Source organism: Crotalus tigris, unplaced genomic scaffold, assembly GCF_016545835.1.
Source record: "Crotalus tigris isolate CLP2741 ecotype Arizona unplaced genomic scaffold, ASM1654583v1 scf7180000018064.1731613, whole genome shotgun sequence".
In the NCBI taxonomy this organism is placed as follows: domain Eukaryota; kingdom Metazoa; phylum Chordata; class Lepidosauria; order Squamata; family Viperidae; genus Crotalus; species Crotalus tigris.
The window spans coordinates 1,366,567-1,394,087 of NW_024096804.1; positions in this window are offsets into that span (position 1 = coordinate 1,366,567).

A 27,521-nucleotide genomic window follows, 5' to 3' on the forward strand; every position below is an offset into this window, starting at 1 on the left:
TTGTATGTGAACTATTGCAATGTGCTACATAGAGCTGCCCTTGAAAACCACTTGGAAACTGTAACTCATTCAGAATGCAGTGATACAGGTGATTATAGGCATACCACATCACATCTATGTAACATCATTATACCAGACTGGTTACCAATAAGCTTCCAAGTACAATTGAAAGTTCTGGCTATCACTATACTGTTCTTCCTGGCAAAAAACTTGGTTGTCTAAAGCACACACTGTTTTTCATCGTTTCTGCTCACCATGTACAAGCATGAAGAATTGACATGTTCCAGTCCTCTCTGTTAACCAATGTCATCTGATGGAGCTTAGGCAGAATGATTTTCTCTGTTACAGAGAAAGTCATTCCCCTGATATTCATCTAATTTTCCATTCAACTTTGATGTGTTTTTTTTAAAAAACTGAAAACATGATTCTTTCCCTAAGCCTTACTGAGTAGTAGGTCCTACGTACCGTACTATTTTTAAAATGGAGTGTGCTATTGTTGTTGTTGTTGTTCTTTGCCCAGTCAGGTAAAGTCTGTCAACGTCGCTGGGTAGATGAAGGGCATGATTCATTGTCATTATTTTTCTGGTCTTCCTATCCAGGCCCTTTAGTTCTACTTGAGTCCAATCCATTATTCCAATGATTATCTGATGGTATTTCCTCCACTGAGTTTGGACTTTAAGATCTTCTTCACTCTCTTGATGTATTCATTTCTAATCTTTTTCTTGACTTCATTGTGCTTAATGTCAGCTTGAAGGATGCCCAGGTATTTATAGGGATCATCTGCATTCAAATTCTTAATATTATTTCCATAGGGCATCTAGATTCCATCACGTTTCAATATTTTTCCCTGTTTCATGGCAAGCGTGGCACGTTTGTCCAGTCCAAACTCCACTGCAATATCTTGGCTGTATATACAGACAGTGTTGAGCAGTGATTCTATTTCACATGGTGTTCTTCATATAGCTTCAAATCATCCACATAAAGGAGGGGGGGATAGCCTGGCAGATGTTTTTGATGTTTGATAGCCATGCCCTGAGTTATTCAGTATGTGGACAGATGAATAAGTGCAATGATAAACAGTAGTAGTGATAATGAGTCTCCTCTCTTGGAAGATTCCTCTCTTGATGTTAACCTCTCCCATTCTATCACCATTGCCCTGCAACTGTGTCTTTCATTGTGCCATCAATCTTTGCACAAACCTTCTGATCTTTCTATTATGTTCTATCTAAGGGGCTACCACAAAGAGGGGGTCAACCTATTCTCCAAAGCACCTGAAGGCAGGACAAGAAGCAATGGATGGAAACTAATCAAAAAGAGAAGCAACCTAGAACTAAGGAGAAATTTCCTGACTGTTAGAACAATTAATCTGTGGAATGACCTGCCTCCAGAAGTAGTGGGTGCTCCAGAACTGGAGGTTTTTAAGAAGAGATTGGACAACCATTTGCCTGAAATGGTAGGTTTCCTGCCTGAGCAGGGGATTGGACTAAAAGACCTCCAAGGTCCCTTCCAACTCTTGTTATTCTCTTATACTGACTCCTATTATTTCTAAGTACTCCATTATCCAATCATGTGGCAGGGAATCGAATGCCTTTCTGTAATCAATCCATGCTACATTCAAGTTGGTCTTCCTTCTCTTGCAGTTTTACAGACTCATCTTGTCAACTAGAAGTTGATCTTTTATTCATCTGCTATTTGGGCAGTTTCTTTCTGCTCAGGTGGAAATAGTTTATCTTCAACTAGATACTGTTGGACTGCACCAGTTATCACACCAGTTAATAATTTAAAAGTTGTTGGTAAGCAGATAATTGTGTAAGCAGTTGCCTGGTGCTGCCCCTTTTGCTGGATCTTTAATTATCAGGTAGGTTTTGCCACATGTTAGGCACTCTTCAATTTCATCTCCTTACAGTAAACTGCATGGCAACAAATGGGTGTAGACAAATCAGATGTTTCTGATTAGACATCTTTAGAGTTGTGCAAAAGAGTTATGTAAAAGCATGGAACCCTTTTTTATATCTCAAGAGAAGACCTTGTTTCATACTTCCGGTGGCGACGGCCGCGCCGATGGCAGCTTTTTTTAGCCGTCCGCCCTGGGATGAGTCAAAGCCAGCTGAGACAGTGAGCAACAGCTGTCTCGTGGCTTGGAACCTCTCTCCCCAGGCGAAGGGGAGGAGGTGAGCTTTCCTCAGATAGGATAGAGCTCCCCGAGACCCCAAAGCTTTTTTTTGGTGGTCGGAGGGTGAGAGCTCCCACGGACTCTGAGGTGTCCTCCACATTCCAGGATGCCTTTGCCCTGATTTTTCTCCAGGGCAAAGCTAGACGCTGCTTCCACATCTGCGCTTAAAATGAATTTGTGAGTAAAATTTAAAGCAGACAGAGCTGACCAGGAGAGATTAAGAGATTATTTCGGGACTTTAACTCTGGAAAAGAATTTATCTTTTCCTTTTTTCAATTAAGAGTGGTAAAAAATGGCACTGAGATGTTGATTCTTTGAGTGAAAGGACCGGAACTTCTATTTGAAACAATGTAACAGATTTTGTATTTATATAAAATGCAAGAATCTTCTTTTTTCTTTTAAGGGGGCTTTTGTCTTTTTTCCTCCCCCTTTTTTTGGTATTTGTTGATTTTATAAGATTTTAGCAGGCTTTTTAACAAGTGGTCTTAAAAATAAAATGGCTTCAAAGCGTCTCAGAGCTTCTATTGTTTCTAAAGCCTCAATCTTCCAGGTAATGCAGACAGCTCAGCAAGTTAAGTTTAAGTTACCACCACCTTCTCTATCGTCATCAGCATGTATACTTAAAGATTTACAGGATGCCTTGGGAAATAAGGCATGACAGATTAAAGAAGAGATGGAGGAATTTTTTGAAAATAAAATTAGGGAACTGAGAGAGGACATTGTGTCTGCATTTCAAAAGTTTGTTGGTCATATAGATTGCCTGGATGATCGTATTGATGATGTTGTGGAAAATTTTGAAAAACTGGAAGATCGAATTGATAAACTAGAAAATAAGGTGGAAATAATACAGGATGAAATTACTATATAGAGACATGGAATTTGCTTTAAGAATAAGGGGAATGAAGGAAAACACGCAAGAGGATTTGAGACAAGTGGTGGTAAAAGATATAGCTTTCATTTTGGGGGCTGAGCCTGAAGAAATACTGAGAGAGATGGAAAAAGTTTTTAGGGTTAATTCAAGGGTTGCGAGGCAGAGGAATTTGCCACGACACGTGGTTATTTATTTTTCTAGGAGATCACTTCGTAATGAAATTTTACAGGCTTTTTATAAGCAGAGATTTCAAATTGCAGCTCAAGATGTTATAATTTTAAAAGAAATACCTTCAAAAATTCTTAGAAAAAGAAAGGATTTGGGTTTTTTTTCCTGATGAGCTCAAAAAACGACAGGTCCGGGATATATCATAGACTTAATACAATTTCAAAGGCGAAAGATTTTTACACTTCTGTTTTGAAGGCGGGCTCTCCATCATCTTTACGACCTGAGATAATAGAAGAAAAGTTGGAGGAGCAGCCGGTTGAAGGTGCTATGTTATTGGATGTAGGAGAAATACAGGCTGAAACTCTGCAGCAGTCTCTTGTGACAGAAGATTTTTTAAAGAAACCGAGAATGACTTATGCAGCCTATAGACGTAAAGTAAAAGAACAGCAGAAGGCGGATGTTGGAATAAAGAAAAGGAAATGATGAACTTTTGTAGTAGTTTTTTGAGATAGAAGATGTTTTAAAGGAATAGTGAATGATTCGTGTAATATGTAGATGTAAAGAAAAAGAACAATAAATGTTAGTTTAGCTGGTAGTTTGATTTAATATGTTTTAAAGGAATAGTGATTGATTTGTGTAGTATGTAGATGTAAAGAAAAAGAATAATAGAAGGTGTCGATTTAGTGGAAAAGTTTAAATATTTGGGAGTATATATATTATAAAATTTTAATTTAAAGTGTATAAAATAATTATGGGATATTATGGGTAAATGTGTAAAAGAATTTAAATTCTAATGAGCTCTGTTGGTGAGAATTTTAGTGATTAAGATGAATGGTTTGCTGAAACTTCTTAAGTAGGAGGGTATTAATAGATTTACTTAGGGGTGGGGAAAAAAGCAAATAGCCAAGTTTATCGAATGTAAGTTTGTTGGTTGGGTTATATTGGAGGGAAAAAATGCTTATATTGTTTTTTTTTTGTTTTTTTTTTTAATTTGCTTAAATTTGTTTTGTATTCGAGTTAAAGCACATTATTGATTTGGTTATTTGTATAGTTGGATAAATTTATTTAGAATTTGCTTGTTTATTTGTAACCCTGTAACCAGCTCTGGGAAGTGAGGGGGGAGGGAGGGAGGGGCTTATTTTAGGGGGGGATATTGTTAAAAACTTGTATAAAACTTTTCAATAAAAAAAGAGAAGACCTTGTTTCAAAGAGTTGAAGTTAGCTGATCATACTGAAAAATGGAAATGGGCACAATTTCCATTCTATTTTCCATAAATAACATCCTCTCTAAACATGGAACTGTTTTAAGATATTTTAAAATGTCTTCCTAATTTAATACCCCCAACATATAAATCAAAACTACTGTAGGAATAAATGTGATGTATTTGCATATTGAAACTGCAGGTGGGTGTGGCTATATGATTTTGGGACAAATTTATGACAAAAATTATGTGGAGTGTGTGATCTTAGGAAAGTGGCTAGGGGAGAGCTTGTGTGTGTGTTAAATATAAAGCTGATGTAAAGCTTGGACAAGAAATCTCTGAGGAAAAAAAAATTCTGGTATTCCAATTTTGAAATAACAAAAGTATTAGGAGCAACTCAACATCTTCCAGACAAAGTTATGATGCAATTAGAGAGATGGTTAAAATGTCAGTCTAGAGATCAGACTTACAGGACCATTAAAAGGTACAGCAAAAATCTATGATAACAGTTAAAATTTTTACCTCTGCAGATACAATTAATGACATGTCCCTCATTCTAACAAAGAAAAACAATAACAAGTGGCCTATCTCACAAAAAGGTATTTTATTTCCTTGGTGTTATCTAACCTAATTATCTGGCTTCTTCCAGATAATTGGGGGGGAATCAAAACATGTATCAGCAAACTTCAAACCTAATTTATAACATCAAGCACTTGAAAAAAAAAAATCCTGCATTGACATGATGAAAAAACAAGCATGCTAAGTCATAATAAATGGCTCAAGGCAAAATGTGGAGCAGGTTTTCTTTATTAATCACTGAACAGGTAAAGAGGGTGTTCGGATGGGAGCCATGACAAAATTGTAAGAATAGTAGTAGTAGAAATGTTCTCTACTCTTTTCCTTTGATACTGTAACCCCAATCCAAATCCAAATCATTCAAAAGCAAAAGCAGTGCCACTCCTATCCATGCTATCCCAACTCAAATTATGCCTTTCCCCAGCATAGCTGATTTCAGCAAAAAAAAAAAGAAAAATCAAGAAGTACAATTGTTCACATCATGTTACATATCACATTTCTCAGTTTCTGCTTGCTAGGCTTGTGCTGTCAGCAAAACAGTAATTCTAGCGTATATTTTCTGTATGAAAACCCTACCTAGGAGGGGCACTACCCACCTTCTACTTACAATCGGTGCATAACCCTCAAGTTATTTTTCTGAAATCAGCCCAAGCCTACATAATTATCTGTTAACTATATTGTTTCACATTCATCTCTGGGCAGAATGTGAAGAATTTCGTTATCTATAATGGGACTTTTCTCCCTTTAGAGCCTTACCCTATTCCTCTAAATGAGTTCCAGATGCTTCCCATTCTCTGGATCAGATATTTTGGGAGCATGGGGATTGCAAGCTGGAAGGGACATAATTTTCCCCCCATTCTGCTATTGGTAAATAGAATTTGTATGTCAATATCTATTCGTTCTCCTTATGTTTATGCTGCTATTGATTACACTAATTATGGACAGTTGGCCAGATAATCTGGCACATAACAATTTTGTAATCATCTCCTGATATCCAAGCCAACCTTCTTAGTAGCCAATTAACTGGTTCCCCTTCCCTATTAAATTATCAACCCACTCCCTTAAATGTCAGGTCATTGTGATGTATTACAAATAGGGTGAAGAAAATTAATCTTTGTCAAACCCTATTTTTAATCAGTGTGGGCCAATTTGAGCAGGAACAATTGTAGTTTGCAGTATATTTGCCAAACAGTTCTACAATTCTGTCCTTTGGCCATTGGAAGTTGGTCTTGATGACACAGAGAGTCATGATTTATGTAAGTAATTTTACATAAGCCCTGGCTCTGGATTCTTAACCAGAATATTGGCATGAAGAAGTTCAAATTATACCCTAAACTCAATCTCCATATACTTCAACATGTTGCCTGAACAAGCTTTTTGGTTTATATTCTCAAATATTAGCACACAGTCTTCTTCAAACAATGTAATTATATAATTTGCATCTTCACAGGGCTGTATATACTATGCATTGGCTTCAGCTCAAACCAAATTCTTAGTGTAATGAACTAGTTTATAAAGATTCTGTGGTTGTACAAGAAAAAGTCTGATTTCCTATGAAAAAATCCATAACTCAACAGGAATTTAGTGATGATTCATGGGAAGGTGGCATTTCAGAGCTATGCGAAAATAAATAAAATCACAATGGTAATATAAAACTCCTAAGTAGACCAGATAGGAAATACAATAAGATGAGCTAATTTTACTTTATTGTAAGTATCTTGCAAGTCTGAGAATATAAATCTCTCATGGTCCTTTTTTACTACCTTTTTTACTAGGGTGTATACTTTCTAAGTTGTTTTTATCTGCCCATTATTCAGCTAGGGCAGGGGTTCCCAGCCAGGGGTGATCGTACCCCTGGGAATGTGAGATGATGTTTCAGGGAGTGTGAAAACTTGGGTTTTCAAAATTATAGTGTATATGCATAATTTCGAATTTTTGTAAGGGATGAGAGAATATATCAAAGGCGATCTTGGGGTATAGAAAAGTTTGGGAGCTGTTCAGCTAGGGGCTTCTCCCCTTTTTTATCTGCCTGTTCCTCGGGATGCATCTGCCCCATCTCCCAATGTCATTCTCCCATTCCATTACTGATACAACTGATTTGACATCAAATGGACTTTTAAGATAAGATAAGATAACCTTTATTGTCATTTTTTTACTGTGGGCACAACGGCACACATCAAAAATGAAATTTAGTTGCCCACTCTCAAAGTGAAACATATCATGACACACACCTAAACATACTATGAACAACATATGTATAGACCCACATCCCTACATATACATAGCAAATAAATATTAAATACTGTCCATCTTGAATATATAATGGAAGGAGGAAGCTTGAGAGTTCACAAGGTTAATGCTGTATGGAATGAAACTATGGCTGACTCTGGATGTTCTGCTATGGATACCACGAAGCCTCCTCCCAGAAGGTAACAAGGAAAACAGGTCATGAAGAGGATGTGTAGTGTCCCAGATAATCTTATGGACCCTGCTCAAGCAATGCTTCTGTGCTATGTCCTGGATGGGAGGGAGGGAACTGCCAATGATCTTTTCAGCCATTCTCACCACTCTCTGCACCGCCTTCCTGTCTGAAGCAGTGATGCTTCCAAACCAGACTGTGAGGCTGTATGATAGGATGCTCTCGATCGTTCCCCTGTAGAAAATGGTCAGGACAGGTGAAGGAAGATGTGCTTTCCTTATGTGACACAGAAAATGCAGGCGCTGCTGTGCCCGCTTCACCAATTTCTCACTTGTTTAGCAACCAAGTCAGCCTGTTCGTTAGCTGCACACCCAGGAATTTGATGCTGGTAACCACCTTCACAGGTGAATCATTAATGCACAGAGAAGTGTAGCTATGCCTGCCTTTTCTGAAATCAACAATGATCTCTTTGGTTTTTCTGGTATTTAAAACTAGGCTATTTTTCTTACACCAGTTTTCCAGCCCCTCAACCTCCTTGTGGTAAGCTTCCACCTTGCCATCCTGAATAAGGCCCACTACTGTTGTATCACCTGCAAACTTCACAATATGGTTGGTGGCAAACCTAGCACAGCAGTCATGGGTCAACAGGGTGAACAGCAGTGGACTTAAGACACAGCCCTGAGGAGAACCTTTGCTCAAGAAAATGGTATTAGAGGTATTTGTTCCAACTTGCACATATTGGGGCCTGTTGGCAAGAAAATCAAAATCCAGTTGCACAAAGGAGTGTTTAATCCTAAAAGGCCCAGTTTGTCTACTAGATGCTGGGGAATGATTGTGTTAAACGCCGAACTAAAGTCGACAAACAACAAATGCCCATGAGTATTTCTTTCCTCTAAGTGCTTCAAGCTCAGATGGAGAATGGAAGAAATAGCATCCTCCGTAGATCGATTTGGTCGGTAGGCAAACTGAAGTGGGTCAAATGCTGGCAGGAGGCTAGATACAATAATGTCCTTTATCAACTTCTCAAAGCATTTCATGATGGTGAATGTCAGTGCAACTGGACAGTAATCACTGAGGCCTGTAATTGTGGACTTTTTTGGCACTGGCAAGATGGTGGCCGTCTTAAAATACGATGGGACCACTGCCTCCTGCAATGAGAGGTTGAAAATATCTGTGAGAACACAAGCCAAAGATGAAAAAGTGTAATCTAAAAGGTAAACAGATCAGACCCTTCCAGGGAAAAATGGCAGACTGAAGATGACTCCGCAAAAATCACATTTACCATCTGCAGCTAAACACCGGGAGTCAATGAGTAGATCAGAAAGCAATTAAATCACCCAAGCTGTGTTCCACATACTTGCTCCAGCCACAAATTTATCTTTCAAAGGACAGTAAGTTTGCATTTACTTACTAATCACTGTCTATTAATTGCTTTAAAGAAGTTAAACACCTTCAGAATGACAGGGCTGGAAACATCAGATGAGTACTCTCAATCCTTAATACAAGATGAAGATGTTTATAATCTTCAAAAGTTTAAAATAAACAGCAAACATCAAGACAACATTTTGCTTATAAAAACTTTCAAACTTTCAGAAAACTTTTGCATATTTGATTTTGAATAAAATTTTAAAGAATAAATGCATTTTTATGTGAAAAAGTTACTTTTGATATTGGAGACCTGACAAGAAAAAACAATTTATAGTGGCACACAGAGACATTTTTTTGAAAAACTGTATTGAACTTTGAATCAATAATGGCAGCTGGGAACAATCTGTTCCAAGAAGATGCTACAGAAAAAGATATGCAACAAAATGTTGAGAACATGGACAATAGTTTGAACAAAGGTTTGTCATTAAACATTTAAACAATGGATAAATATATTTTTAAAAACCCCATAAATGACAATCTCAGAGAGCAACTTCAATTTCTTTTTGCTAGAGTTACAAAAAGGCTGTTTAACATTTTGAAGAAATTTTTAAAAAGAACACACATGTCTGAATGGATTACAGAGCAATAATGTTTTTTTGTAAAAAGAAGAAATATGATGTCAGTTTATTTGATCAGGATTGAAATGGGACATGTTATTTTGGGGGGTTCATTTTGGATTGCTGGACTAGAAAAATGTTGTGTATTAAATTTGCTTACACTTAAAATGGTGTTTAAGCCTTTTGCCTTACAGTTACTTTGTGTATTCTAGTCTGATAGCATTTAATTTGGTTTTGTACATAATTGTCTTTCCACTTAAAGTAAGAGATATTAGTGAGCTTGATTTCTTTTAAGGAGAAATTGTCCCTCTTTGTCATGGTAAATTTTAGTCTATTATTCACACTAGGCCAATGATGGCAAACCTTTTAGAGACCGAATGCCCAAACTGCAACCTGAAACCCACTTATGTATCGTCGGGTGCCGGTTGGCGTGGCCCATTGGGTGGGTGTGGCCTGTTGGGTGGGTGTGGCTGCAGTGGTAACGGCAGACTGGGTGGGACTAAAAATTCCAACTTTGCAAGATCTTTTTTTTTCCCACAAGAAGGTGAAATTGATTGATTGAACCTTTTTTTTTTTGCATACGGTGGTGGAGGCCTAAAGCGAAAAGGTTTCATAAAATCCAGCTGAAGGCCTAGGACTGGGGCGACAGTGGGCGTGCCCACAGAGAGGGCTCTGTGTGCCACCAGAGCACTAGGCTCTAGTGTGTATATGCAAATGTAGATTTGCTTACAGTTAAGAGTTGAGATGTAGAATGATGAGTTTTACATGTATTAATTAATTACTATTTTAGTCTCTCTTTGGACTTTTTGCTAACATCTGAATTGGAGACAACATTACTTATTGGATTGGCTTACTGTTAAGAAATGAATTATGGATTAAATAGATTCATATCTCTTAATTAAAAAGAGATGAAGAGGTAGTAAAATTGTTTATACTTTACATGATGAGGATGGGAAGTTGCTTTCTTAGAGAATTCTGTGTGTGTGTGTGTGTGTGTGTTTTGTTTTCTTGCAACTTTCCTTTTTTTAGTTTGTATTATTTTCTGTGGTGGTCTCCCATGGAGAATGAGACACGCATGCAGGTATCTCGGGATGGGAGCCCAAAGCTGACTCCAACACCCTATTTTATTGTTACTATAATTTTTACATCACACAGCGTAATCAAAAGACGTATATAGGAGTGGTTACAATGTATCACACAACAGACACTCTCCAGATGCAAGGCTATGCAGGTGGGTAATGATTCATGCATCCTGCTTCCAGTGTTCTTATCAGACCCTGTCCAAATGGCTGATGAATGTGTTCTGTGTCTGGAGCAGTCATTTGTTATCTCAAGGACTTTGTGGGAGCATGTCTATGGGCATATTTATGCAATTAATTCCACATCTTCTCCTTTTGTGTTTTTTTTAATGCTACTCACTTCCAGTTCCAGAAGGGATCTTGATTCACTGATTAAGGCGTCCTTCCTAGTGGAGGGCGTAACATTTTTGCACATTTGCAGGAGGGAGGGAATACATTGAATGCAACAACATAGCAATACAATTAATATCAAAATGGTTACTATAATAGAAATCAAAGATCGTAGCCAGGATCCATCTGGTAGCCAGGACCAAAGGGCACCCCAGATATCCACAGTGCCTGATCCATCACTGCGTAAGAGATTATTTTGGATCATAAATTCCATTTTCCTTGCTGTAGCAGAAATATTAGGTTGAAAATCATGTATATACATACAACAATGAGAATGAATTAAAGCAAATACACCGCCTTTTGCTGCTAAAATAATATCTAAAGCATACCGATTTTGCAAAACTACTTCCCTTATTTCCCCCATTTCTTGATTAATCATTTTAATGCTGTTGATTGTTTCATTAAACATATGAACAGTCCAACTGTTAAGCAAATGAAGGTCCCTATAGTTCATGGCAACTCCTAGATTGGGTAGTATTCCTCTGCTGATTTGAGTCTCTAAACTACCACCCAATGTTAGAAGTGGATCCAAGGAACCAGTATCATGTTTGTTCTGCAGGCGTCCATCAGGGAGATGAGGCAAGGCATATACAGCAGGGGTCAAAAGGCCCAGTGTACAGGTGCCTTTCCAATCCTTAGGCACCTGGCGATAGGCTCTACGGCCACATAGTAGCCACATATCGGGTAACTCATAATAACCCTGGTGAGACTCATTAGCAAATGTTATTATGGATTCCATGTCAAGGCAAGCCATGTAGGTACTGACGTTTGTCCATTGATTGCTTCGGTAAGTGTTGTTTATCTTAGTAAGGTTGCTTTTGATGGATTTGCATTTCTTTGCTGAATTCCATATAATAACTTGTTGACAATTACTATAATTTCCCAAATAAGTGGCATTACGGAATAGTCCTGTGCTATAAAAACAAAATCTGGCAGGTTCCATTATATGAGCGCCCAAAGCATATTTCATATTCAAAGTCTCTATAGTTATGTTCCACAGCTGCTTCCATCCTGTTTCATTGAACAGGATGGCATGAAAAATAAGGCCACCATGACTGTCACCAGGAATTTGCATGCAAATCCAACAGTTCGTGATGTTAAGTGTAAGAGCAGTGCGCCTGGCATCCCGTACAAAAGCATTAAAAGCCCACAGTCCCTGATCCTCATATGCCTGGCTGAGGTGGTGTACGTTGAGCCATATAAGGACGAACACAACGAGCTGGAGTCCAAATGATCTCGCCATGGTCGTCTATTGCAGTGTAGCCTCGACCCCAGGTAATGAGGGAGGCAGGCCTTTTCCAGGTGGGATCAGGCAAATGTCAATAGTATACCTGGGGGCATGAAGAATCTGTGGGAGAAGCAGAAAAATGCCTGCTTGCGGCGGTTGAGCCAGGGGTGCCAGAAACATTCAAAAAGTTTAAGGTAAAAAGTACAAGATTAAGAGTGTTTTGTATCCCAGGCAAGCAGGGGGTATTTTCCCCTTTCTTTTTTGCATGCATGTCTAGAGCCCTTTTTACGGTCTGATTGGCTCATTCCACAATCGCTTGACCAGTGGAGTTATATGGAATGCCAAATTTATGAACAATAGACCATCGAGAGCAAAACTGCGCAAAGGAAGTGCTGGTATAAGCAGGAGCATTGTCCGTTTTAATTTCTTTTAAGTTGCCCAGGGTAGAAAAGGTACGAATACAATGATTAATAACATGTTTAGCAGACTCACCCCTTTGAGGGGTGGCCATAATAAAGCCTGAATAGGTGTCAATGGAAACATGCAAATATTTCCAGGGGGCAAATGGCAAATATTGCGTAACATCCATTTGCCAAAGTTGACAGCTCTGCGTCCCTCTTGGGTTGACCCTTTGGGGAACAGAGTGTGCTTGGAGGCTGCAAGTGGGACATTGTTGTATGATAGCCGCAGCCTCCATAGCCGTTAAAGAAAATTGTTTCATTAAAGCCTTCTTATTTTGATGAAAATATGAATGGCTGTCCCATGGGGTTATGGGAGATAAAACAAGGACAGAGACGTCCTGGTGAGTGGAGGTGGGCGAAGCGGCAGCATCCGCCTTGGCATTGCCTTCGGAGATAATACCAGGGAAAGGTTGGTGACTTCTAATATGAGCAGGAAAAAAACAAGTAGAGCGGGAATGAAGAAGGGATTGAAGTGTGAGAAATAGACTGAGGAGAGAGTCATCCAGTGAGGGTGACACATATGAGTCAGATAAAGAGGTGAGAACTTTATATACATAAAGACTATCTAAAATAAGATTAAAAGGTTCAGAAGAAAAAGTTTGTAAAGCCAATATTGTAGCGGCAAGTTCAGTACGCTGAGCAGAAGTTTGAGGAGGAGTAATTTTTGTGTGCCATTGTTCACCCTCCTTCATACACATGAACCATAAGTCTTGCTGCCATCAACATACAGGGTGACAGCGTTAGGAATGGGAGAGGAGGAAATGGGAGAATGCAGAGAAATTGAAACATTATTAAGGAGTTGGAAGCGAGGGTCAGAGGGAATATGACAGGAAACAGATCCTGCCCAGAGAAAGTTGCAATATATCTGAAGAGGCAAATAAAGGTTCCCATATAGTAAGAGACATATAAAAAACCAATATCAAATCCAATTAAACATTTTGCTCAAAAACGGCCCTTCGTAATTAAAAGAGCAAACATACATGGCAGTGGATTGATAGATTTGCGAGGGGTATTGGGGAGGTGAATCCATTCAACAATGGAGACCCTCCCCTTTTGATGTTGGAGAAGGGCAGCTGTAGGAATAGAGGGAGTATTAAATATGGCCAAAGACAAAGGCTCATTGGGAATGGCTCAGTCCACCCAGCGGGTGGAGAGGGCACTATTAATTAAGGCAAAAGCATGTTTTTGAGTGGGGTTAAGAACAACAACAGAGGAGGGGGAAGTGTGGCCTTGCAAAGCCAAAAACAAGGGTGCCAATTGGGCAGTGGTGAGTGCAAGAAATGGACGCACAAAATTTATGGTGCCCAAGATTTGTTGTAAAGCAACTAAAGTGAGAGGAGAAGGAAGGTGGATGGCAGGGAGCACCGGAACAGAATGAGAGGCTAGGACTTTGTGTCCCAGATATAAAAAGGGAGATTGGGTCTGAACTTTTTCCGGGGCAACAATAAAGCCATAAGAAGCTAAAAGCTGAATGAGTTGGGGAAGGACAGTTTGCACCGTGCCAGGAGGACCCGGTGCAGCTAGGAGAATGTCATCCATATAGTGATAAAGCAAAAAGTTAGGATAGGATTTGCGAAAAGGCAACAAGGCAGCGTCCACAAAAGCTTGACATATGGTGGGGCTGTTAAGCATGCCTTGGGGAAGAACAGTCCATTGATAGCGAGGAGTAGGTCGGGACATGTTAGTTTGAGGCAAAGAAAAGGAAAAAAGTTGTTTGTCATCAGGGTGTAGAGGAATGGTAAAAAAACAGTCTTTTAAATCAATAATTGCCAAATCATAGTCTTTGGGGATCATATTTGGGTTGGGCATTCCGCACTGTAGCGGACCCATGGGTTTAATTATTATGTTAATGAGGCGTAAATCATGAATAATTCTCCAGTTGCCTGATTTTTTCTTGACTACAAGTACTGGAGTGTTATAAGGACTGGTAGTTGGTTCCAAATGGCCAGATTTATTTGCTGATATACCAGTTTCTGCAATGCTTCCTGTTTTTCTAAAGTGAGTGGCCATTGGTCTACCCACACGGGGGTGTCAGAAAGGAGCGTAAGCTTCAGGGTGAAGGAGGCATTATTAGTCTTCCAGAGTCAGCTTTGCATTAAATTGAGAGAGTAAGTCTCTGCCCCATAAATTTGTGTGAGGAGGGAGGACGACAGGTTTAAATTTAGCAGAAATGCCTTTTGTGATTCGTTGTGCAGTAAGCCAATTTTTACTGGAGCTTGCTTGTTGAAGTCCTCCCACTCCCCTGACTGCCTGTGAGGATTCGAGGGGCCAGTTAGAGGGCCATTCAGCTGTTCTTATGACTGAGACATCCGCACCAGAGTCTACAGGACCAGAGAAGAGAATGCCATTGATTAAAAAAGGCATCACCAGTTTTTGGGGAGTAATTTGCTTTGTTAGTGCCAATAAATCAGAGAAAGAATTCCCAGAGTGAGGTGCATATGCAGCCTCTGGAATGGATGGTGCTGCACGTGGTAATAAAACCAAGCGTGCCACCGTATCCCCCGGTTCATTGTGACAAGGAGATTGGTATAAAATTGGACTTTTAGGGTGTCTCTATATGTGGGATCTATCATACCTGGAAGCACAAACACTCCTTGTTCCCAAGCAACAGGTGTGGGAAGGATTATTCCCTCTGTTTCCGGAGGCAAGGGTCCGGAATAAAGGGTTCCAGCAACCGTGAGTAAGTTAGGAAAAGTAACAGAAAGATCAGAAGCCAATTTTAAATCAATGCCAGAAAAATATTGCGAAGCAGAAGGAGTAAAGTCTGAAAAGGATGCAGCCTTTGGAGAGGGGTTAGCTGCAGACCCCTCTGTTAGTTTCCCCGATTGGACTGAGAGGAACAGCACTGATTGGCCCAATGAAAACCCTTTTTACATTTTGGGCATACAGTTTTCGGCTTGGCTCCGGGGATGGCAGCGGGTCGAGCCACGCCGCCTCCTGGGGCTCTGCATTGCTTTTTAAAATGACCAGGTTTTCCACAATTGAAGCAAGTGCCTTGGGGTTGATTCCCCTTTTGGATTGCGGCTGCAAGAGTGTCCATTTGAAAAGCATTGGTTCCCACAATGCGGCAGGCTTTAAGAAAGTCCGCTAGGGTGGCCGTGGGACTGGAAATAAGTGGTTTAAAAATGGATTGGCAGTCTGCATTTGCATGTTCATAAGCCAATTTTATGAGGATTTCATTTGCAGCATCTCTGTTTGAAATTTGACGCTCAATGGCAACTTGTAGGCGATTCACAGTCTGCATAGGATTCAGTCGCAGTTTGGCGAATGGCAGAAAAAGATTGAATTGGGGTGCCAGACTCATCAACGCGAGCCATGGCAGAGAGAACACAAGTATTAATGATCGGAAATGCAAAGGGGGTGAAAGTTTGAGCCTGAGCATTAAGGGTAGCAAAATTGCCTTCTCCGAAGAGTTGTTCCGCTGTCCATTGTGAACCTGGGTGATTAGCTCTGTTTTGTGCCTCTCTCTTATATTCAGATTCAAAAACTACGTATTGTGTTCCGTTAAGAAGCATGCGGAACAGATCTTTCCAATCTTGAGGCAACATTCGATATGCGCTAGCAACTGAGTGTATCAGTCCTCTAGTATAGGGACTGGTTATGCCATAATCTTTTGTAGCCTTTTCCAATTCTCGGATCATAGCCAGGGGAAGTGCTTCCCAATCAACCACTATGCCTGCTGCGGTCTGTTGATAAGTAACAGGGAACAACTCTGTCTCGGATAGTTCAGAAACGCTCAAATCACCATTGTTCAAAGCCTTTTGAAAAGCACCACGGATGATTCCGGGCCGGGAGACAGGCGGCAACGTGGCAGGAACAGGAGAGGCTGTTTGTTGTTTATCAGGATCCATAGAATTTGCAGGGGCAGAAGGAGGGTTAAAACTGGCTCCAGGTGGCAAGAGAGTGGCCAACATAACAGACTGACTTTTATACGGTGGAGGGTCTAATAAAGGCTGATGAGGCGAGTCAGCATGGGTTTGAATCAGAGTATAGGCAATTTTCAAAGGCACAAAATCTCTGGGGGGGCTCTTGGAGACTGATGGAGGACGGCGTCGATTTTCCTCCATGTATCTACTTTTAAAGATCCAGACTCCGGATAGGATGAGCAGTTAGCCCATACGTAAGCAAGCAATTTAACAGCCTCAGATTTAGAAAGGTGACGGGTTAATTTCTGTTCCTGATCAGTAAGATATTTTTTCCTGCCAAGTAGCCTCAGCTCTTCCACATGCTGCTTTTGAGCGTGAGACATTCCACCCCCCATACTTACGAAGAGGAGTCAGTTGCCAGCAACTTCGTCGGGTGCACCAAGCCTATTCCAGGCAATAAGTAAAGGGTCGGCAGGGACGTATCCCTCAGTGGACCACGTCGGGGTCACCAGATGTGGTGGTCTCCCATGGAGACACGCACGCAGGTATCTTGGGATGGGAGCCCAGAGCTGACTCCAACACCCTATTTTATTGTTACTATAGTTTTTACATCACACAGCGTAATCAAAAGACGTATATAGGGGTGGTTACAATGTATCACATAACAGACACTCTCCAGATGCAAGGATATGCAGGTGGGTAATGATTCATGCATCCTGCTTCCAGTGTTCTTATCAGACCCTGTCCAAATGGCTGATGAATGTGTTCCGTGTCTGGAGCAGTCCGTTTGTTATCTCAAGGACTTTGTGGGAGCATGTCTATGGGCATATTTATGCAATTAATTCCACAATTTTTTACTATTATAATTAAAACTTTTGGTCAAATTATTTAAAAAATAAAAGCTGAACAGATCAGTTTGATGTTTAAGATAAATCCATAAATATAATAATGTTTGATGTTTAATATCAGTTTGATGTTTAATATAAATCCATAAATCTTAAATTAATGTCCCATATGCAGATTTTTTTCTTGTTCTTATGGGTAACTGCCCTACATTTAATTTATCAGAAATATATATATTTCATTAAATCCATTGCCTTTCCTAAGTAAGGATTATGTCAATTCAACATATTTATTCCATACGTCAAGTTGCAGTAAAGTCTAATGAAAAAAATAACCAAATTGCAAATCGGGGAGACTGGGATTATGAGTGAAGGATTTTATGTCAGCTTTCTATAAAACGGCTAGGTATTTGTCATACTTTAATTGATAACAGAGCATGCAAAGTTCCAGTTTATATTGGTTTGCAAACATAGTAGATGTTAAAGCAACTTTTATCCTGGCCCAAATAATACCATTCATAAGAAAAAGATTAAGAGTCCAGTCTAAGATAGAGAAATAGTTTAGCTGGGATTGCTTACTCATTCATGTTCTATTCAAAGACAACCAAATAAGCTTCAGTCTCCAAGGATGAAAAGACATGGCAATGTTCTACAATGGGAGTTCTGTCATCCGTGTATCAATTTGAAGTATTAACATTAAAAAGAGAATATTTAATTTATCTTCAGCTGAAGATGGTTCAAAAAGAAAAGGATGTTGAGGAAACCTGCAAAGTTATACTGGTGCAAGTCCAAACCTTATTATTTTGTGCAGCTGCATAAAGTGAGCCCTCCAGGCAGCCAAAGGAAAACAGATGGTTTCTTTTGAAATGTAAAATTAGCTCCATATATTGAGATAAGATGAGAAGAACACCAATGGATAATTCAAGTCTGTGGCATTATCTGTAGCACATTGCCTGGAAGGATCTCAGAGGAGGATCTCCTCCTCTTAGAAGGAGGAAAAATTAAATTAAAATCCAAGACCATTATCCTATGCATGCTGACATTGGAATAAACTCAACTGTACAGGAAGTTTAGTTCTGAGTAGATATGCATAAGATTACAAAGTGAATCTAATACGGCAAAATGAGGCAAGAAAAGCAAAAGCATGCATATCTAAGAAACCTGGAGGGCCATATAGAGAAAATGAACACATTCATAACAAATGTAATAATGCTTGACTTATGACCACAATTGGAAATCCAATTGTAAGTCATTTCAATCATAATTCAAGGATCACCTATGGGCAAATTATATTGATTTATCTTTTTAAAAAGTATATAAAGCCAGATTGGCTTTAGCAGAGGACTACTTGATCCTAGAAGAGAGCTGTGATGGCATTCAGATGAAGCCAGGTTGTTCTCAGGTGTAAAGGAGCTCTTCATCAGGAAATGTAGCTCTGCCATTATCCTCCAATGCAGAGATTGAGTCCTGGTGAAAGTTGCACTTCTCCAGACATCTTTAAGACTGCACAATTAGGCAAAATCCCTTTAAACAGAACATACGTTCATAATGAAGTGCCCTGCTAGACCACATCCATCACCATCTAGTCCAACAGTCTTTTCTCACAGTGGCCAACCAACTGCACAAGGAAGCTCCCTAATCTCCTAGCAGGTGGCCTTCAGTAGCAATCCAACTGCCATCAAGACCAATAGCCATTGATCCCCATGATTTCTGCGAACTGATCCAACTCTTTTCTGAAGCCAGCCAAGCTGGTAATGATTTCCAAAGTAGAATGCATGTTATGTAAAAAAAAAAATTACTTCTGTCTATCCAGGTTTCAATTTCATTGGGTGACTTCTGGTTTTAATATTTTGGGAAGGGAAACATGTCCATTCTATCCACACCATGTATACTTTTGTACACCTCAGTCAGGACCGTCTCACTCTCCCTTTTTCTAGAATAAAAAGTCCAAAAGGTCACAACCTTTCCTCATAGAGAAGCTACTCCAGTCCCTGATCATATTAATTTTCCTCCTTTGAACCTTCACCAGATCTACTATATACTTTTCATACACTGATTTGAAGCCAGACAAGCCACATTCCAATTCAAAAGTGGTTTGTTCCTCCTCTGCTAGAGATAACTACAGCTATGATCAAGAGGTCCTGACTTCATTTATTATTCTCCACTATATATATCAACATCTGTTCTTAAACTGGCTTCTTCTACAATCTTTATGCATGTATAAACTCCAGATAAAATGCAGACATAAGTATTATTGCAGGCAACATTACCAAGAACAGCCTTAAAAATCTGAGGTTTGCATAATTTTATCCCACATAAAACATACTGTATTTTAATGTACAAGTTTCCAACTTAAAAAAAATCCATACATCATTTCAGAGCAATAGGTGATTCATAGCAACAAGTGAAAAAAATAATAATGTACAAACTGCACATCCATCTGTGTGTGGGAAAGAAAACCTGGAGGTGGAGGAGGGGGGAGTGGAATTCCTTACTTACTTATAATTATTCTCATGGGAAGTGAACAAGGGTGCTCTCTCATTAGGTTTTTATTTTTAAAAGATAATGCATCCTTAAAATTGGGTATGCTTTATTCTCCCCCTGCCTCCCCCCAAACCCGGAAATACCATGATTCATTGAGGCTACATCAGTCATGCAGTGAAATCATTTTAAGTGAAGGATGTGATACATCTAAAGCGGTAACATCCTCCCAGAAAAGCTAAGGCAAGTCGTGATTTATGACAGGAATTAACATTTAAAGGATTTCAGAATAATAAACCTTCTTCAAAGAACTTTAGCCCTTCTTAACTCTATACTTTTAATGTCTGCTTTCTGCCCACCCATTCCCTAGCTGAAGTTCAAAAAGATGCACTCTCATATTTGATCAAAAATCTCTTCAGATGGCTGCTATTAAGACCCTTAAATCATTGAAATAATTTCTTCCTTTTTCTTCCAACATCTGAAATTTGGATTCAATAACTATTTTCAAAATAAGGCAGAAAACAGGGTTCTTTCCTTCAACTTTTCCTTGACAGCAAGCAGGAAAAGAGAAATCTTAAAGTCTGTAAATTTGATCCAAGCTGATTTCCAGATGTGTTGGGCTTGCAATTCCTAGAATTCCCTACACATCTGGAGAGTGCCAGCCTAAAGAAGGCTATCCTAGTCACTAATTTAGCACTGAAGAAAATGACAGTGTAATTAGAAACAGTACTGCTTTCCTTGATAAACAGATGTTCCCTTCATTTAAATGTTACGCACATTTGCCAACAAAAATAGTTTTCCTGAGGCAGCAAGGTAATTTCCATCCTGTGGCCCCTAATTTCAGATAAAGTGCTTCCTACCCATCAGTTTGGCCTTTGGAGCTATTCTGAACATTGCAACTTTATATCCATTTTCCTGATAACCACCTAGATGTCAATGAGCCAATATCCAAGCAAACACAATTAACCTATACACTTTAACCCTCTTATTTGGTAAATAATGAATTATTTAGAATTTTTTAAAGGATGTATATCACAATGAATAATTTAGATTTTTGAAAGCTATATACCATATTGAATTATTTAGGTTTTTAAAACATGTATACATATTAGATCACTAATATCCAAACTCAAGATTGCCCTAGCACAAACATCAATAATAGTCTAAACTTTAACCAAGATGATTGCTATTTAGTCTGTTTTAAAGTTCTTTTGTTCCAGTGGCTGTAATACTATGGAACAAGTTAAGTCCAAGCTTTATCCTGCTATGTGGGCAAAAAGCATTAAGAAATAAGTATATGGGGACTTCCGGTGGTCAGCGTCGATGATGGCGGCTGGGACGGCGTCAGAACCGTGGAGCACAGCGGATACCAGCTGTCCCGTGGCTCGAAATCCCCCTCCCGGGCGAAGGGAGGGGGTAGAGAAGTACACGAATAGAGGTAGAGCCTCTTAAACCCCCCCAGGACTTTTCTTTTTGGGGGGTGAAAAGAGAGCTCCCTCAGAGTTCGTGTTGCCTCCGCCTCCCAGCTGTTTTTGTTTCTTCGGAAACAAAGTGAAATACCGCTACCATCTCCGCGCCTAAAGTGATCGGGTGAGTGATTTTTAAAGCGGACAGAGCCGGATAAAGGATTTTACTTATTGAGTTTTATTTGCTTTTTAGTCTATGTTGATTTCTTTTTCTTTTGTTCTTTGTTGGTGTGGAGAGTGAAAGTAAAATGGCGATTTGAAAGTGCTTTTTTTCTGGAAAGAAGCGAGTTAAACGGAATGTAATGGACTATATAGTTCTTTCTTTTTTAAACTTTCTAAACCTTTTTCTGAAAGTGGTTTTGTGGTTTTAAAGTTTCTTTTGGACTCTCCTTTGTTCTTTTTTAATTTTTGAGGATTTTAGTACTTTTTTTTTTAAGAAGGAAGAAAGAGGGAACAAGATTTTTTTAAAAAATGGCTTCAAAGAGGCAAGCAGTTCCTACAGTTCCTAAGGTGGCTTCTTCTCCTGCAATCTTACCAGTACAACAACCTAAAGCTACACCACCATCTTCTCCTCCTTTGCCAGTATTATCTGTACAAGATATGAAAGATATAATGGGAAATGCTGTATCCCAAATTAGAGAGGAAATGAAGGAGCTTCTAGATCAGAACAAATCCGAAATTAGAGGGGAAATGAAGGAGCTTTTAGATCAGAACAAAACTCAAATTAGAGGAGAAATGAAGAACCTTTTAGAGCAGAATAACACTATTTGGAGGCAAGATATAGTTATGGCTCTATCAGGATTGGCCTCTGTGGTTGAGAAGCTTGATTCTAGAGTGGAAGAGGTCACAGACAAAGTTGATACCCTGGAAGATAAATTTGAAGGTATGGAAAAAAAGATGGAAATTTCACAAGATGATATTGCTATGTCTCAGTAGAGGGAAATGAAATATGCCCTAAGAATCAGGGGTTTGAAAGAGGATATGAATCAAGATTTGATAGAGATTGTGGTTAATGACCTTGCCATCGTTTTGAATAGGGAGAAAGATGGATTACGTAGAGAAGTGGAAAAAATTTACAGAGTTAATTCCTGGGTCACAAAACAGAAGAACCTACCAAGAGATGTGGTGATTTATTTTGCAAAGAGATCTCTGCGCAATGAAATCATACAAGCTTTTTATAATAAGAGGTTCCAGATTGCTGCTCAAGATGTTATCATTTTAAAGGAGATCCCATCTAAAATTTTAAGAAATAGAAAAGACTTTGCTTTTTTAGCTAATGAACTTAAAACAAGAATGATGCCATTCAGATGGGAGATTCCGATGGGTATTGTTTTGAGCCATGCGGGGACACGTTATAGACTTAACACAGTCACTAAAGCAAAGGAGTTTTATACTTCGGTCCTGGGAGCAGGCTCATCGTCATCTATGATGCAGAAAGTTCTGGATGCTAAAGAGGCGGAACAGCAGTCTGAAGGATTAGGTGTGATGGTTGCTGGAAAGTTACAGACGGAATGGTTGCGACAAACAGAGATCAAAGAGCAAAGAATGACCCGTGCAGCACATAGATGCAAGGAAAAGGAACAACAAAAGAAAGAAGTTAAAGAATCTCTTCAAGAAAGTGTTTCGTTGCCGGTGGGAGGAGCAAGACCCAAGAGTTCTGCAACACATTCTTCAATGGCAGACCTTCAGGCAGTCTTCTCCAGGCTTCTGGTTAAGGGAGATGGTAAAGCTCCTGACTTGGAATGCTGATGGCCTCAATTCCCTGCAAAAGAGAAAGAAAATCTTTCACTACTTAAAGCAACATAATAATGATATTATTTGTTTGCAGGAAACACATATTTTACTTAAAGATCAAAAATATTTAGTCAATTCTCATTTGGGATCTCATTTTGTATCTTCTGCTCCTGGGAAAAAAGGGGGTGTAGTCATTTATGTTAATCAAAACTTATCAGCCTGCTTGGTAGAATCTGATCCTCAAGGGAGATATGTTATGATTGAAGTTGGTTTATATGGTAAGAAAATACTTATAGTGGGACTGTACGCACCAAACCAACAACAGGAACAATTTTATAGATTGTTGCATCAGAAATTAACTTTGTTGGATTATAGATCTGTGATATTAATGGGAGACTGGAATGGTGTGTTAGATATACAAAGAGATAAAAAAGGATCTTCCACTTTTTTTAAACAAGCTAAACTACCCAAAGCTTTTTTTTACTTGAAAGAGGACTGGGAGTTGCGAGACTACTGGCGTGAATGCAACCAGGAGGAGAGAGACTTTACTTTCTTTTCAGATAGACATCAATCCTTTTCAAGAATTGACTTTTTTTTATTACAACTGATTTATATTTTAGGGTAAAGAATGTAAAAATTTTTCCTAGGACGTTGACGGATCACAGTCCAATTTGGATGGAGTTGGTTGATGAAAAAGAGGAGAGGAGATTGTGGAGGGTGAAAGAATTTATTTAGACAAGAAAAGAATATTCAAAAATTAAAGGAACATCTAAAGGACTATTTTGTTTTAAATATGCATAAAGGAACTTCAATGTCAATGGTATGGGATGCAGGTAAAGCCTTCATGCGTGGGATTTTGATACAAATGAATAGTGCTCAGAGACAAAAGCAGATTCAGAAACGTAAGGATTTGGAAGACGAGATTAAACTAAAAAAAAAATCTCTGATTCTAAATCCCACAGATGAAAAGGTTAAAGAATCTATAAAATTGCTCAAAACACAATTTAATATGTTGATGGCTGATCAAACCACAACTAACTTATTGTATATGAAACAAAATACATTTTGTAATGCCAATAAACCAGGGAGATGGTTGGCTTACCAATTGAGAAAGAAACAGAGACAGAGAATTATAGATAAAATAAATTATAATGGTAAATTGGTATATCAGAAGGAGTTGATTAAGAAATCTTTTTTAGATTATTATCAAAAACTATATAAGAGTACTAACGTACAAACTTTAGATATAGATAATTATTTAAGTGAAGCCAACTTCCCCAAATTAACAGAAGATCAGAAACAAGAAATTAATGGTTTAATTACTAGTGAGGAAATTGTGACAGTGATTAAGGAATTAAAATTAGGTAAAGCACCGGGTACGGATGGCCTGACATCTATTTATTATAAAACTTTGCTAGAAGAGATGATTCAACCTTTATGTGAGCTTTTTAATAATATATTACAGGGTTTAGAGACTCCTCCGTCATGGGGCAGAGCCTTTATATCTTTAATTCCAAAAGAAGATCAAGATCTTACTTTACCAAAGAATTATAGACCTATATCTCTTTTAAATGTAGATTATAAGATTTTTGCAAAAATCTTAGCCAATAGGCTTATGAGGGTTTTGCACCAGCTTATACATAAGGACCAAATGGGTTTTATAACTGGTAGGTATATGAAGAATAACGTTAGACAAATTATTAACTTACTAGAATATTTAGATAAGAATAACCAAGTTTCTGCAGGACTGATATTTTTAGATGCTGAAAAAGCTTTTGACCAATTGAATTGGCAGTTTATGTTAAGATTAATTGAGGATATGAATTTTGGAGAAAAAAATTTACAAGCTCTTGGTGCTATATATCAAAAACAAACGGCACAACTTATAGTTAATGGGGGTTTGTCAGAGGTTTTCACAATAGAAAAAGGGACAAGACAGGGATGTCCATTGTCACCACTACTGTTTGTTTTAACTTTGGAAATTCTGCTGATTAAAATTCGAGAATCCCAGGAAATAAAAGGAATAGAAGTTAATAAAAAAGAATATAAACTAAGAGCTTTTGCAGATGACTTGGTGGTTACCTTGCCTCAACCTACCTATTCTGTAGTAGAGTTGTTACAATTGATTTACCAATATGGACGGGTTTTGGGTTTTAAAATTAATAATAATAAGACTAAAATATTACCCAAAAATATGACTAATTTGGATAAGCAGACTTTGGTTAACTTGACAGACTTTGAAGTTGTTGATAAGATAAAATACTTGGGGGTCACTTTATCTGTTTCTAATGTAAAATTGTATAAAAATAATTATGAAAGGTTGTGGGTCAGGGTACAAAGAGATTTGAAAAATTGGGAGAAGTTGCAATTATCCCTTATGGGAAGAATTGCGGTGATTAAAATGAATGTCCTGCCAAAGTTTCTCTTTTTATTTCAAATGATACCTATCTTAAAGAATGAGGTTAACTTAAATGAATGGCAGAAAGGTATCAATAAATTTATTTGGGCAGGGAAAAAACCAAGAGTAAAGCTTAAAATTATGCAAGATATTCATGAGAGAGGTGGACTCAAGGTACCGAATTTGAAATTGTATTATGATGCTGTGGCTTTAACATTACTTAGTGACTGGGTTAATTTAACAAATGTAGAAATACTCCACTTGGAGGGTTGGGATTTACTTTTTGGATGGCATGCCTATTTAATTTTTAATAAAAAAGTTGACCGGGTTTTTAAATCTCATATTATAAGGATTTCTTTACTTCGGGTTTGGAGGAAATATTATAAAAGTGACTTTAAAATACCATTATGGGCTATACCTTGGCATGCGATAGAGGGGATAAGGAGAGGAGTTAAGATGGATAGTGTTTCTTATGCACAATTACTCAGATGGGATGGTAAAAATTGGCAGTTAAAATCTTTGGAAGATTTAGCACATGAAAATATTACATATTCATGGTTTCAGTATAGACAAATAGTGGATAGATGGAAGATAGATCGTAATATGGGTTTGCTTAGAGAAGATGAAAATCTTTTTAAACAAGTAAAAGACCAAAGACGAACTCATATTAAGAGAATTTATGGGGTGCTAGTAGAACTGGATTCAGAACCAGAACTAATTAAAGAATGTATGATCAAATGGGCACAAAATTTTGGTGAACCAGTTCTACTAGATACCTGGGAAACCATCTGGGTGAGGAATGTTAAATTTACACAAGCCCAGAACTTAAGGGAGAATTTTTACAAAATGTTTTATAGATGGCACCTTGATCCACAAAAAATGTTTCGTATGTATCCTGACTTACAGCCTAAATGTTGGAGATGTAGTTGTTTGGATGCTACTTATTATCATATTTGGTGGTCGTGTAAAAATATAAAAGCTTTTTGGATTAAGATATGGTGGAATATTCAAAGAATTTTTAGAAGGAGGGTAAAATTTACCCCACAATTGTTTTTGTTGGGTATCGTTACTGATTGTGATGCTAAGGAGGTTATACTGATGTTAAATTTAATCACAGCCGCAAGGTTGTTAGTAGGGCAATACTGGAAGAAGGAATCTTTGCCTACCTTGCAAGAATGGTTTTTTAAAGTTTCTTATTTGGCGGAAATGGCAAAGATTTCGGCTTTTTTAAAGGATCAATCGCAAGAGAAGTTTTTTGCGGTATGGGAAAAATGGATAGATTTTATACAACATAAGTTGGATATAAAAAATATTACTTAGTTTTTCAATAACTTATATATAAATCTTAATATTTTATAGATTGTATTTTTTTTTCTTCCCTTTCCTTATATTTCTTATTTTTATTTTATCTTATTTTACTTCTTTTTTATATATATATATACATCTTTTCTTCTTTCTTTTCTTTTTTATTCTTTTTCTTTTTAAGCATTTTTCTTTATATTTATGCTTTTTTTACATATATATTATTGTTAATTATCTTATAAGTTTATGTAATGTATTTAGATATATTTATGGTTTATACTTTTTAATCTCTTTTTAAGATTTTTAGAAATTTTAATTAAGCCTATATTCAGCTCTGGGAAGCTTGGAGGGATGGAGTGGGAGGGTTGGGGTGGTTGGGTAGGGTTGTTTTTTGTTTTTTGTCTTTTTTTTCCCTATTTGTAAAAATTTTAAAAATTCTCAATAAAAAAAAAGAAAGAAATAAGTATATAATGTTGTAAACTTTTTAAAAAGATGCCTGCATTACAGAAGATTATACAGTTGTTAAGAGTCGGGACTGGAGGTGGATAAGACTGGCGTAGGAACAAGGGTCAACCTAGTTCAGAGGTAGGCAACCTTGGCTCCTTTATGACTTGCGGACTTGGCTGGCTCAGGAATTCTGGGAGTTGAAGTCCACGAGTCATAAAAGAGCCAAGGTTGCCTACCCCTGACCTAGTTCAACAACCTGCTAACTACAAAGACTAAGCAGATGTCTTTGAAAATCCCTGAAAATGGATATATCTATGCAACAGCTTTTCTGCAGTAAATTGAATTTGATGACATATTTCCTCTGAGCTGGAGGACCCATAGAGTCATAATTACTAATGCAATTAATAGAACCTTGCTTCCCTGACTCTGTCCA